Consider the following 10,196-nt stretch of genomic DNA (forward strand, 5'->3'; position numbering starts at 1 on the left):
TCCGGGGAAATACCGACATAGTTCCAGCTGCCATCAAGGAGAATTTCTGGCGCCGTTGCCGGGGAGGATCTTCAACATATACCAGGTTCCTAATCACAAATCTCATCTCCTTGCAATTTACATTATTTGCCATTCACCTCTCGTTTTCCTCTCCCCTACTTCACAAAAAATTGCTGTTTTATTCGCCTCTCTTTTTCCGTTCGCCGTTCTCTTGCTTTCTAGTCTCGATGGCTAGCGTCCCTACTCCTCCTTTGTCACCAGATTTTGAAGTCTTGTACTTCAAAGACAAGGAGAAAATTTGAAAGGTTTCTGGTATAGGCTTATGGAATCATATCGTATTTACAACTTAAAGGGGGACGCCAAGATTTTGCTTCGTAATTTTTACATAGGATTGGCTTTGCACCATAGACAACTTCTTGATTTCGCCGCTAAAGGAAATTTTATTGAACTTGATGCCAATGCTGCCTATGAACTCTGAGAGGGAATCCTGGGAATTCCACCTCAAAAGAAGGGGTTTCATTTTACCCCTGGGGGATCCCAAATGCTGGTCAAACTTGGCGATTTGCATAAACATATGGTTGAAATACATAAATATAATGAACCCCTCAAACACCTCAATGGTAGTATCAATCGCATGAATACTCTGATTACTCTTTGCAACAAGCGATTGGATATTTTGGATCTCAAGATGGTTTCTTTTCTGGAGAATTTGGGGAAGCGTAAAGAGCCTCCCGAGTTTGAGAAAACCCTTACAAAAGTTGCCAAAAATTTAGAAGACAAAACTTAGATCCTTGATATATGCCAAGCTAATGGCGTAAAACTATAGCGCTTGTTGGGAGGCAACCCAATGAATAAAATTTATTTTTGCTTTTTGCTTTCTGTTCTTGAGTGTTAGAACCATTTTGCTACTGTTATGATTGTGTTTTTTATGTTTTAATTAGTGTTTGTGCCAAGTAAAGCCTTTAGGATCTTCTTGGGCAATAGTTGTTTGATCTTGCTGAAAAACACAGAAAGTTTACGCTCACGAAATTAATTTAATTTTTTAAGAGAGAGCGATAAAATACCCATTCCACTTGCAGTAGATAAATATACAAATTTCTCAGGTCTTCCTAATTTTTCAGAGTTTTTGGAGTTATAGAAGTATTCGAAATAGTCAGATTGCTACAGACTTCTGTTTTGACAGATTCTATTTTCTTTGTGTTGTGTGCTTATTTTGATGGCTCTATGTTTTTCTTTGATGGGTTTTTGCCATAGAAAAGTTAGAATACAGTAGATATAATACAAAAACAAAATATGAATTGGTTTGATACAACACTTATAGTAGTGGTTTATTATTCTTATACTAAAGGATCTCACGAAGGCTTTGTTGAGTTTTGTGTGACTGAAGTTTTCAAGTTTTGGGTTATCTTACGATGGATGAAGGAATGATGTAAGAGCCTAATCTTGGGGATGCCATGGAATTCCAAGCTATTATCCAAGAATGATCAACCAACAAAGCTTTGGGATGCCCCCGAGTGGCATCCCCGCTTTCTTCCAACAACCATCGGTATTTTACTCGAGACTATATTTTTATCCGTCACATGATATGTGTTTTGCTTCGAGTGTCTTGTATGGTATGTGTATTTGCTTGTTTCATTTTGTGTTTTAGTTATCAATCCTTGCTAGACACTTTTGAGAGAGCCAAAATTATTTCACGACTTGTTAGAATTGCTCTCCATGCTTCACTTAAATCTTTTATGAGTTAGGACTTACTCTAGTGCTTCACATATATCTTTTTGAGAACGGTGTGCTTAGTATTTTTGAAGAAATTCTCTCTTTCTTCCCTTAGATTTATTTGAGAGTTAGTAAAATTTTGAAGAAATTCTCTCCTGCTTCACTTAAATTATTTTGAGAGAAAGAAAATTTGTTACGCTCATGATCTTAACTTATATTTGGTTGAGCTTATGAAAAGCAACTCATGAAAATTAGTCCCAAAGTGATAGATATCCAAGGATAAAGTAAAGAAAATGTCATGAAGATCATTAGACAAAATAAACTTGATTCTTAGTAATGGTTTTGAGATATGATGATGTGATATGTGAGCTATGTTGATGAGTAATTGTGCTCTAGTAAGAATATGGGTGTTAAGGTTTGTGATTCCCTATGCAACTACGAAAGTCAATAGTCATGCAATGAAAATTATATCCTATTTGTGGTGCATTATTCAGTGTTAATTATGCTTAATGCTTGCTTATGAGATTATTCGTTTCTTGGTTGGTCACTTCCCAATCTTTTGCTAGCCTTCATTTTGCACTAAGTGTGACCTCCACTTGTGCATCCAAAATCCTTTAAACCAGTTTTGCCACATGAGTCCACTATATCTGCCTATATGCGGTATTCTTTTGCCTTTTTAAGCAAATTTGCATGTGCCATCTCTAATTTTCAAAATAAACTTCTCTTTTGTGTGTTTGTTTCGCTCGCGGAGCGGTGAGGGGTGGCTAATATTTTCCATGCTAGATGTGTTATTCTCAAGATGAGTGTTTATTCACTTGTCATTGCGCGAGAGTAAGGCAAAGGTATTAGGGATGCCCAGTCCCGAAATGCAAAAAAAATGAATTTACTTTATGTTGTCAAATAATAAATTCCTTGGAAAGTGTTGGTATGGAGGGCACCTGTGGATACGGTTAGCCATGGAAAGTGAAAGTTATGGTGGAAAAAGGAATAAACTTTATTTTCTGTTTGGGAACCGCCTATGATATATCTATGCATGGAAAGTGTTGGGAACTCTAAGTCGTTTTCGTTGGTGGGATGAATAAACCTCCCAAAATGTTTTTATCTCTAAGTTTTTCACTTTGAGCTCTGGCACCTCTACAAATCCCTACTTCCCTCTACGAAGGGACTTTCTTTTACTTCATGCAATTTTTATTTTGAAATTTGAGTCTCCATCTTCTCTCATAAAAGCACAAACTAGGGGCCAATATGATCGTGCTCAAGTATTGGGTGTAGTTAATATTCAAGTGTGTTTCACGAATGGATCAATGTTTGAGCATGATGGGCTAGGGATAACTTATTTTAGCATTGATATTTTGAAAGACATGGCTGCTTGTTGAAATGCTTGAGTATCTAAATTATTATGTCAAAACTAGACTATTGCTTTGAATCATATAAAAGTCCAAATGTCCATGCTATAAAGAAAAGAGTATGATATGACTTGATGAACAGCACTCCACGTCAAAAATTCTTTTTTTATCACTTACCTACTCAGGGACGAGTAGGAGTTAAGCTTGGGGACGTTGATACGTCTCCAACGTATCTATAATGTTTTATTGTTTCATGTTGTTTTATTATCAATCTTGGATGTTTTATAATCATTTTATAGTCATTTTATATCATTTTTGGTACTAACCTATTGACATAGTGCCCAGTGCCAGTTCTTGTTTTTTCCATGTTTTTTACATCATAGGAAATCAATATCAAACGGAGTCCAAATGGCACGAAACTTTACGATGATTTTTTATGGGCCAAAAGGAAGCAGATGGGCCCTGGTTTCACCTGGGGGGTGCCCCGAGGGGGGCACAACCCACCAGGGCGCGCCAGGAGGCCCTGGCGTGCCCCGGTGGGTTGTGCCCACCTCGGGTGCCCCCCGGACCGCCTCTTTGCTCTCTAAATACCCAAATATTCCGAAAATCCTAGGGGAGTCGATGAAATATATATCCAGCCGCCGCAGAGTCTAGAAACACCAGATCCAATCTAGACACCATCACGGAGGGGTTCACCACTTCCATCGGTGCCTCTCCGATGATGCGTGAGTAGTTCTTTGTAGACCTTTGGGTCCGTAGTTAGTAGCTAGATGGCTTCATCCCTCTCTCTTGATCCTCAATACAATGGTCTCTTGGAGATCCATATGATGTAACTCTTTTGCGATGTGTTTGTTGGGATCGATGAACTTCGAGTTTATGATCAGATCTATGTTTTTATATACATGAAAGTATTTGAGTTTCTTTGATCTCTTTTGTGCATGATCTCTTATAGCCTCGTATTTCTTCTCCGATATTTGGGTTTTGTTTGGCCAACTCGATCTATTTATCTTGCAATGGAAAGAGGTGCCCGGTAGTGGGTTCGATCTTACGATGCTTGATCCCAGTGAGAGAAAGGGAACCGACACGTATGTATCGTTGCTACTAAGGATAAAAGGATGACATCTATATCTACCGCCATATAGATAAATGGATCTTGTCTACATCATGTCATCGTTCTTATTGCATTACTCCATTTTTCCATGAACTTAATACACTAGATGCATGTTGGATAGGGGTCGATGTGTGGATTAATAGTAGTAGATGCAGGCAGGAGTCGGTCTACTAATCTTGGACGTGATGCCTATGTAATGATCATTGCCTGGATAACGTCATAATTATTTAAAGTTCTATCAATTGCCCAACAGTAATTTGTTTACCCACCGTTTGCTATTTTTCTTGAGAGAAGCCACTAGTGAAACCTACGGCCCCGGGTCTTATTTCTCATATATTTGCTACTTTTTCCTTGCTTTTATTTTCAGATCTATTAAACCAAAAATACAAAAATATTTTGTTGCACTTTATTTTATTTGCGATCTATTTATTTAAATCTATTACAACCTTCTCCCGTCAACACACAATTTCGGGTGTCGTACCCCGAAAGGGATTGACAACCCCTTTGACACGTCGGGTTGCGAGGTGTTGTTATTTGTGTGCAGGGGTTGTTTACGTTGTGTTGCTTGGTTCTCCTACTGGTTTGATACCTTGGTTTCATAACTGAGGGAAATACTCTACCCTCGCTGTGCTACATCATCCCTCCCTCTCCGGGGAAATACCAACGTAGTTCCAGCTGCCATCAGAGTCATTCGGATTAGTGTTGAAGCGAGCATCGACGTCACCATTTACGGCGAGCTCTTCGTCACCTCCATAAACAAGAAACTTATCCTTTGTCATGTTTAGGTACTTCAGGCTATTATTGACCGTTGACCAGTGATCCACTCCTGGATTACTTTGGTACCTCCCTGCCAAACTTATTGCAAGGCACACATCAGGTCTGGTACATAGAATAGCATACATACCTATGGTTGAGGCATTGGGAATGACTTTCATTTTCTCTCTATCTTCTGCAGTGGTCGGGCTTTGAGTCTCACTCAACTTCACACCTTGTAACACATGCAAGAACCCTTTCTTTGACTGATCCATTTTGAACTTCTTCAAAACTTTATCAAGGTATGTGCTTTGTGAAAGTCCTATCAAGCGTCTCGATCTATACCTATAGATCTTGATGCCCAATATATAAGTAGCTTCATCGAGGTCTTTCATTGAAAAATTCTTATTCAAGTATCCTTTTATGCTTTCCAGAAATTCTATATCATCTCCGACCAACGATATGTCATCCACATATAATATTAGAAATGTTACAGAGCTCCCACTCACTTTCTTGTAAATACAAGCTTCTCCATAAGTCTGTATAAAACCATATGCTTTGATCACCTCATCAAATCGTATATTCCAACTCCGAGATGCTTGCACCAGTCCATAGATGGATCGCTGGAGCTTGCACACTTTGTTAGCACCTTTAGGGTTGACAAGACCTTATGGTTGCATCATATACAACTCTTCTTTAAGAAATCCATTAAGGAATGCGGTTTTGACATCCATTTGCCAAATTTCATAATTATAGAATGTGGCAATTGTCAACATGATTTGGACTGACTTAAACATCACTACGGGTGAGAAGGTCTCATCGTAGTCAACCCCTTGAACTTGTCGAAAACCTTTCGAGACAAGTCGAGCTTTGTAGATGGTGACATTACCATCAACGTCTGTCTTCTTCTTGAAGATCCATTTATTCTCAATGGCTTGCCAACTATCGGTCAAGTCCACCAAAGTCCACACTTTGTTCTCATACATGGATCCTATCTCAGATTTCATGGCCTCAAGCCATTTATCGTTATTTGGGTTCATCTAGCTTCTTCATAGTTCGTAGGGTCATCATGGTCCAGTAACATGACTTCCAGAACAGGATTACCATACCACTCTGGTGCAGAATGTGCTCTGTTCGACCTATGAGATCCAGTAGTAACTTGATTTGAAGTTTCATGATCATCATCATTAGCTTCCTCTCTACTTGGTGTAGGCATCATGGGAACTGATTTCTCTGATGAGCTACTTTCTGAATTGAGAGAAGGTACAATTACCTCATCAAGTTCTACATTCCTCCCACTCACTTCTTTCGAGAGAAACTCCTTCTCCAAAAATATTCCATTCTTGGCAACAAAGATCTTGCCTTCAGATCTGTAGTAGAAGGTGTACCCAATTGTTTCCTTAGGGTATCCTATGAAGACGCACTTCTTCAATTTGGGTTTGAGCTTATCAGGCTGAAGCCTTTTGACATTAGTGTGGCAACCCCAAACTTTAAGAAATGATAGCTTAGGTTTCTTGCGGAACCATAGTTCATACGGTGTCGTCTCAATGGATTTAGATGGTGCCCTATTTAACGTGAATGCAGTTGTCTCTAATTCATAACCCCAACACGATACTGGTAAATCGGTAAGAGACATCACAGAACGCACCATATCTAATAAAGTACGGTTAGGACATTCGGACACACCATTACGCTGTGGTGTTCTAGGTGGCGTGAGTTGTGAAACAATTCCACATTGTTTTAAATGAAGGCCAAAGTCGTAACTCAAATATTTGCCTCCGCGATCAGATTGTAGAAACTTTATTTTCTTGTTGTGATGATTTTGTACTTCACTCTGAAATTCTTTGAACTTTCAAATGTTTCAGACTTGTGTTTCATTAAGTAGATATATCCATACCTACTAAAATCATCTATGAAGGTCAAAAAATAACGATACCCGCTGCGTGCCTCAACACTCATCGGACTGCATACATCGGTATGTATTATTTCTAATAAGTCATTAGCTTGCTCCATTGTTCCGAAGAACGGAGTTTTAGTCATGTTTCCCATGAGGCATGGTTCGCAAGTATCAAATGATTCATAATCAAGTGATTCCAAAAGTCCATCTGCATGGAGTTTCTTCATGCGCTTTACACCAATATGACCTAAACAACAGTGCTACAAATATGTTGCACTACCATTATCAACTTTGTATTTTTTGGCATCAATATTATGAATATGTGTGTCACTACAATCGAGATTCAATAAACCATTTACATTTGGTGTATGACCATAAAAGGTTTTATTCATATAAACAGTACATCAATTATTCTTTGACTTAAATGAATAGTTGTGTTGCAATAAACATGATTGAATCATATTCATGCTCAACGCAAACACCAAATAACATTTATTTAGGTTCAACACTAATCCCGAAGGTAGAGGGAGTGTGTGATGGTGATCGAATCAACCTTGGAATCATTTCTAACACACATCGTCACCTCGCTCTTAACTAGTCTTTGTTTATTCTGCAACTCCTGTTTCGAGTTACTAATCTTAGCAACTGAACCAGTATCAAATACCCAGGGGCTACTACGAATACTAGTAAGGTACACATCAATAACATGTATATCAACTATACCTTTGTTCACTTTGCCATCCTTCTTATCCGCCAAGTATTTGGGGTAGTTCCGCTTCTAGTGACAATTCCCTTTGTAGTAGAAGCACTTAGTTTCAGGCTTAGGTCCAGCTTTGGGCTTCTTCATGGGAGTGACAACTTTCTTGCCATTCTTCTTGAAGTTCCCTTTCTTTCCCTTGCCCTTTTTCTTGAAACTAGTGGTCTTGTTAACAATCAACACTTGATGCTCTTTCTTGATTTCTACCTTCACCGATTTCAGCATCGCGAAGAGCTCGGGAATTGTTTTCATCATCCCTTGCATATTACAGTTCATCATGAAGTTCTAGTAGCTTGGTGATAGTGACTAGAGAACTCTCTCAATCACTATCTTATTTGGAAGATTAACTCCCACTTGATTCAAGTGATTGTAGTACCCAGACATTCTAAGCACATACTCACTAGCTGAGTTATTCTCCTCCATCTTGTAGGCAAAGTACTTGTCAGAGGTCTCATACCCCTTGACATGGGCATGAGTCTAAAATACCAGTTTCAGCTCTTGCAACATCTCATATGCTCCATGGCATTCAAAATGTTTTTGAAGTCCCGGTTCTAAGCCGTAAAGCATAGCGCACTAAACTATTAAGTAGTCATCATATCGAGCTTGCCAAACGTTCATAACATCTGCATCTGCTCCTGCAATAGGTCTGTCACCTTGCGGTGCATTAAGGACATAGTTCTTTTGTGCAACAATGAGGATAATCCTCAGATCATGGACCTAGTCCGCATTATTGCTACTATCATCTTTCAACTTAGTTTTCTCTAGGAACTTATCAAAAATAAGGGAGCTAAATCACGAGCTATTGATCTACAACATAGATATGCAAAACTATTAAGACTAAGTTCATGATAAATTAAGTTAAATTAATCAAATTACTTAAGAACTCCCACTTAAATAAACATCCCTCAAGTTATCTAAGTGATACATGATCCAAATCAACTAACCCATGTTCCATCATCACGTGAGATGGGGTAGTCATCAATGGTCAACATCTCTATATTGATCATATCTACTATATGACTCACATTCGACCTTTCGGTCTCCAGTGTTCCAAGACCATGTGTCGGTGTCAAAACCGGCGGATCTCGGGTAGGGGGTCCCGAACTGTGCGTCTAAGGCGGATGGTAACAGGAGGCAGGGGACACGATGTTTTACCCAGGTTCGGGCCCTCTTGATGGAGGTAAAACCCTACGTCCTGCTTGATTTATTCTTGATGATATGGGTATTACAAGAGTTGATCTACCACGAGATCAGAGAGGCTAAACCCTAAAAGCTAGCCTATGGTATGATTATTTTGTTGTCCTACAGACTAAACCCTCCGGTTTATATAGACACCGGAGGGGGCTAGGGTTACACAAGGTCGGTTACAGAGGAGATATACATATCCGTATTGCCTAGCTTGCCTTCCACGCCAAGTAGAGTCCCATCCGGACACGGGAGGAAGTCTTCAATATTGTATCTTCATAGTCCAACAGTCCGGCCAAAGGATATAGTCCGGCTATCCGGAGACCCCCTAATCCAGGACTCCCTGAGTAGCCCCTGAACCAGGCTTCAATGACGATGAGTCCAGCGCGCAGTGTTATCTTCGGCATTGCAAGGCGGGTTCCTCCTCCGGATATACCATAGAAGAGTTCAAATAAAGGATAGTGTCTGACCCTGCAAAATAAGTTCCACATACCACCGTAGAGAGAATGATATTTCCACAAATCTAATTTGCTGACGCGTTTAGGCAACATGACATCATGCCATGGCTCGGCGATTATTTGAACAGTTTTTCTTTAACTAGCCCCGCACATAACGCGAGGCAGTTTCTTGACACGTCTTGTCAAAGCAGAGATCGTGTTCCCCTTATTACGGGATTCTCATCAATACGGACGTGGGTAACCCAACCGCGCCATCAATTACGGCACTTGGTGGATAAGCGAGTTTTACCAAGCTAGTGGAGATGCATAGTTTAGTCCGCCCTTATAAAGGGACAAGGTCTCACCGTTTCTACCCTCGCCTTCTTCCTCCTTGCTCATCCATTCTTGCGCACTCGAGCTCCAACACCCAAGTCCAGATCCTTCCCCTCAACCTTCTCCAATCATGTCCGGAGCGGGAGGCAAATGGATGGCTTCCTCCGCTATGGAGGGACACATCAAGAAGCTGCGGGAAGCTGGATACTTAGCCGCGAACATCGCGCATCGGCTGCCCGCCGCGGGGCAGATCATTCCTACCCTTGAACCTCACGAGAGGGTAGTCTTCCTCCACCACTTCCTCCGCGGACTGGGGTTTCCCCTCCATCCATTCGTCCGTGGTCTCATGTTCTACTACGGGCTGGACTTCCATGATCTGGCTCCGAACTTCATCCTCAACATTTCGGCGTTCATCGTCGTGTGTGAGGCTTTCCTCCGCATCTGGCCCCACTTCGTCCTGTGGTTAAAGACCTTCAATATCAAGCCGAAGGTGGTGGGAGGCCAACAAGCAGAATGCGGCGGAGCCATGGTGGGCAAGATGCCTAATGTTATATGGCTCGAAGGCTCATTCGTGGAGACCATAAAGGGGTGGCAATTGGCGTGGTTCTACATCACCGAGCCGCGCGACGCCAAATGGGTGGCTGCCCCCAAGTTTCGATCCGGA

The sequence above is a fragment of the Triticum aestivum genome, chromosome 2A, assembly GCF_018294505.1.
Source record: "Triticum aestivum cultivar Chinese Spring chromosome 2A, IWGSC CS RefSeq v2.1, whole genome shotgun sequence".
In the NCBI taxonomy this organism is placed as follows: domain Eukaryota; kingdom Viridiplantae; phylum Streptophyta; class Magnoliopsida; order Poales; family Poaceae; genus Triticum; species Triticum aestivum.